The following is a 4,730-nucleotide window of genomic DNA, read 5'->3' on the forward strand; positions in this document are numbered from 1 at the left end:
TGCTCTTCCCTTTGCTCTCTCTCTCTCAAATAAATAAATAAATAAAATCTTAGGGGAAAAAAAGCCATTCTGGGGCACCAGTGTTCCACAGTTGGTTAAGCATCTAACTCCTGGTTTCAGCTCAGGTTGTGATCTCAGGATCGTGAGATTGAGCCCCATGTTGGCTCCATGCTCAGAACAGAGTCTGCTTGGGATTCTCTCTTCCTCTCTCCCTCCCCCTCCCACTTGTGCTCTCTCTCTCAAAAATAAATAAATAAGTCTTTTTAAAAAATGTATTAAAAAGAAAAAGCCATTCTGCCAGTCTCTGTCTTTTTGTTGGAGAGTTTAAACCATTTATATTTAAAATAATCTAGAAAACCATTTCCAGCTTATTCACTTCCCTTCCCGTCTTCCTAGAAAACCTGATCTGTATAAACAGGGAGTACAATCAAGAGTCAACACCATTTCCTAGAAATAATGTAAGAATGGATGAGGTCATGTAAATAAAAAACTTACTTTTTATCTTTTCTCCTTTTTAATGTTCCCAGTAGATGGTAAGCACCCAATAAAATGGTACTTAAAGGGCGCCTGGGAGACTCAGTCGGTTAAGTGGCTGATTCTTGAATTCAGCTCAGGTCATGATCTTGGGGTCCTGAGATCGAGGCGCACGTCGGGCTTCCTGCTCAGTGGGGAGTCTGCATGAGATTCTCTCTCCCTCTCCTGCCCCTCCCCCAACCAGAGCACTCTTGCATGCTCTCTCTGAAATGAGTAATTAAATCTTAAAAAATAAATAAATAAAATGGTACTTAATATTGATAATTGTAAGTTGGAATTGCAAATATCCTAATTCCTCTGCCCCACTTTTGATTAATTGAATTCATTTGGCAAAAATCAAAATCATCTCAAATCCAACTCTCCATCTAATCCATACATATTGACTGCTCTCTTTAAATTCTGTTTGTTAATCTCTAGGGAATCCCTCTTTGCTGCCCAGCAATCACATACTTTTTCTTTAATCCATTAAAATCTATTTCATGTCATATCCTCTTTCTTCAAATGTCTAGTGCCTTTTCTTTTGTCTTCATTTTCAGCAGATAACCTTGCTTCCTATTTCACTGAGAAAACAGAAGCACTCAGAAAAGAAGTTCCACAAGCTTCTACAGTCATATCTCCTGACCTACCTACATCTGTACCTGTATATTCCTTTTCTTCCACTACAACGGATGAACTGTCCATATTTCTAGCTATGGCCAACTCCTCCATTTGTGAACTAGATCCCCTCTCCTCTCAAAGATGACTCCAGTAAATCTTTCCCTTTTCTACACATTAACACTTTCAAAGTCAGTATATATTTGACCTATTTGCTTAGTTATGGTTTATCACCACCCACTAGAATGCAAGCTCCATGTGAGGTGGGATTTTATTCTGTTCAAGGATATATTCCCAGTAGCTATCTGGCACATATTAGGTATGCTCAATAAATATTTTTCTGCTCTTATTTGATAATATTATCTAGTATTTTAAAAGTTTATATCTCCAGAATAGATTGAAAAAGAAAGAAAAGCATACCAGTTAGAAATGAATAAATTCTCCTTATTTGCAGATGACAAGGTCTATGTAGAAAATCTCAGAGACTTTTACCAAGAAAACCTCCTAGAACAAAGTGAGTTCAGCAAGTTTGCCGGATATAAAATAAATACACAAAACCCAATAGTATTTCTTCATATGAACAATGAAAATGTAGAAACCAAAATGAAAAACGGTACCATCTACAATTTCTCAAACACAAAATGGATTTTTCTCTCTCTCCATCCCTTCCTCCCTCTGTCCCTCTCCCTCTCTTTCTTTCCCTTTCATTTTCCTTCCTTCCTCCCCCCACCCCTTGCCTAATTGCTTTGTCTAGGACTCCTAGTACAATCTTGAGTAGCAGTGGTGAAAGTGGACATTTTTACCTTGTTTCTGAACTTAAGGGGAAAGTTTTTAAGCTTTCCATTGAGTGTAATATTACCTGTGTGTGTGCTTGTGGTTTTGTTTTGTTTTTTTAATAAATGCTTTTTGTCATGTTAAGGAAGTTCCCTTCTATTTCTAGTTTGCTGAGTGTCTGTGCCTAACTGATTTTTTTTGACAAAGATGTAAAAGAAGTTCAATGGAGGAAGGCTAGCCTTTCAAAAAATGATGCTGGAGCAATTGGATATCCATAAGGGAAAAAAAAAAGAATTCTGACCTAAATACAAATGTTATCTCAAAATATTTCACAAACTTAAATGTAAAATGTAAAAGTATAAAACCTTTAAAAACAAAAACATAGGAGAAAATCTTTGGGATCTATGGCCTGGTAAAGAGCACTTAGTTGTGACACCAAAAGCACAATCCATAAATGGAAAAATTAAGGATGAATATGTAGCAATATAAAGAATTCTCAAAGTTCTACAATAAAAACAATCATATTTGAAAACAGGCAAGAGAATGAACAGACATTTCATCAAAGAAAATATACAGATGACAAATATCCACATGCAAATGTTTTCAATATCATTACCCTCAGGGATATGCAAATTAAACGAGATAGAATTACACATCTACCAGAATAGCTAAAAACAAAGTTGTGACAACACCAAATGCTGCTGAGGATGCAGAGAAACTGGATCACTCATACATTGCTAGTGGGACTATAAAATGGTATAGTCACTCTGGAAAAGTTTGGCAGTTTCTTTTTTTATTTTTATTGAATTTATTTTTAAAAATTTTATTTATTTATTTGAGAGAGAGAGAGAGCATAAGAGAGATCATGAGCAGAGAGGATGGGTAGAGGGAGAAGCAGACTCCCTGCTAAGCAGGGAGCCTGATACGAGGCTTGATCCCAGAACCTGAGATCATGACCTGGGCTGAAGGCAGACACTTAACCAACTGAGCCACCCAGGTGCCCCAAGTTTGGCAGTTTCTTATAAAACCAATCGTATAATTACCATACAACACAGCGATTGTACTCTTGGCCATTTAGACTAGAAAAATGAAAACTTATTCCCTGCCTCCAGGTTCTGAGACGATGTCGAAGGTCTCAGAGCTCTATGATGTCACTTGGGAAGAAATGCAAGATAAAATGAGAAAATAGAAGAAAACTCACGAAACAGCAAATTATGGAAGTTAGAGAGGAATTAATTAATGAATATGCTTCTAAGCTTGGAGATGGTATTTGGATCATATATGAGCCAGTGATGATTGCAGCCCTTGACTATGGTCGAGATGACTTGGCATTGTTTTGTCTTCAAGAGTTGAGAAGACAGTTCCCTGGCAGTCACAGAGTCCAGAGACTAACTGGCATGAGATTTGAAGCCATGGAAAGATACAATGATGCTATACAAATATATGATAGAATTTGACAAGAAGATCCAACTAACACTGCTGTAAGAAAGCGTAAGGTCGCCATTTGAAAAGCCCACAGAAAAAATGTGGAGGTCATTCGGGAACTGAATGAGTATTTGGAACAATTTGTTGGGGACCAGGAACCCTGGCATGAACTTGCAGAACTTTATATCAATGAACATGACTACCTAAAGCAACCTTTTGTTTATAGGAGCTAATGATGACCAATCCACACAACCACTTACACTGTCAGCAGTATGCTGAAGTTAAATATACCCAAGGTGGACTTGAAAAGTTCAAACTTTTCAAGAAAGTATTTTGCACAGGCACTGAAACTGAACAACATACATATGAGAGTTTTGGGCCTTACATGTCAGCAGGTCATATTTCTTCTAATCCAAAAGCAAGTGCAAAAACAAAAAAAGACAACATGAAATATGCAAGTTGGGCAGCTAGTCAAATAAACAGAGCTAATCAGTTTGCAGGTTGAAGTAAGAAGGAAACCAAATACTCTCTTAAAGCAGTCAAAGACATCTTGGAAACACTGCAGATCACCCAGTCTTAAGGTTTCAAAGTCCTTCACATTACATTTCACAACTGCACAATTGAACTTACTGGCCTATGAATTATTACTAAATGCCTAGTGCTATTTATAGACTAATTTTTTGTTAAGAGGGCAATTGTAAAAAATGTTTACATAAACCTAAAAATGCCTTTTATTGCTAAGCAGGAAGATGGAGAAAGTCCATGGAAGAAAGATTTAACAAGATTCATATTGATTGTACATCATTCTCTTCATATCACACATATATAACGTCTTTTAAACCACAACCTGAGGTAGAAATCCCATAAATAAATCATGTGACTTATTAAACTTCCAAAAAAAAAAAAACTTATGCTCACACAAAAACATGTATACAAATGTTCTTAGAGGCTTTATTTCTAGTAATCCAAAACAGGAAAAAATCCAAATGTCCTTCAATGCGTGGACTATTAAACAAACTGTGGTACAGTAATACTACTACTCAGGGATAAACAGGAACAAACTTGGACAAATTTTAAGGGTATTATGCCAAATGAAAAAAGCCAACCCCAAAGGCTACATACTGTATGATTACAATCATTCTTGAAATGACAAAATTATAGAGATGGTTAATAGGTTAGTAGTTGTCAATGGTTAGGGAGGGAGAGTGGAAGGTGGATGTATTTATAAAAGTGTCATATGAGATTGTTGTATTGATCGAACTGTTTTGTATCTTGATTATAGTGGTGACTACAAGAATCTATACATGATAATACTGCATTCACACAAGTACATGTAAAACTGGTACACCTAAATAAGATAGATTGTGTCAATGTTTGATTTCCCATTGTGATACTGTATTATA

At 36.3% G+C, this 4,730-nt stretch overlaps 1 pseudogene; it reads left to right on the plus strand.

Moving 5' to 3' along the window:
- The first annotated feature begins 3,025 nt into the window (after positions 1-3,025).
- On the plus strand, positions 3,026-3,927 carry LOC114217186 (ER membrane protein complex subunit 2 pseudogene; annotated as a pseudogene).
- Positions 3,928-4,730: the final 803 nt, after the last annotated feature.

This window comes from Eumetopias jubatus, unplaced genomic scaffold (assembly GCF_037043125.1).
Source record: "Eumetopias jubatus isolate StellerSeaLion01/CBP00866 unplaced genomic scaffold, mEumJub1_p1.0 scaffold_4, whole genome shotgun sequence".
Classification (NCBI taxonomy): domain Eukaryota; kingdom Metazoa; phylum Chordata; class Mammalia; order Carnivora; family Otariidae; genus Eumetopias; species Eumetopias jubatus.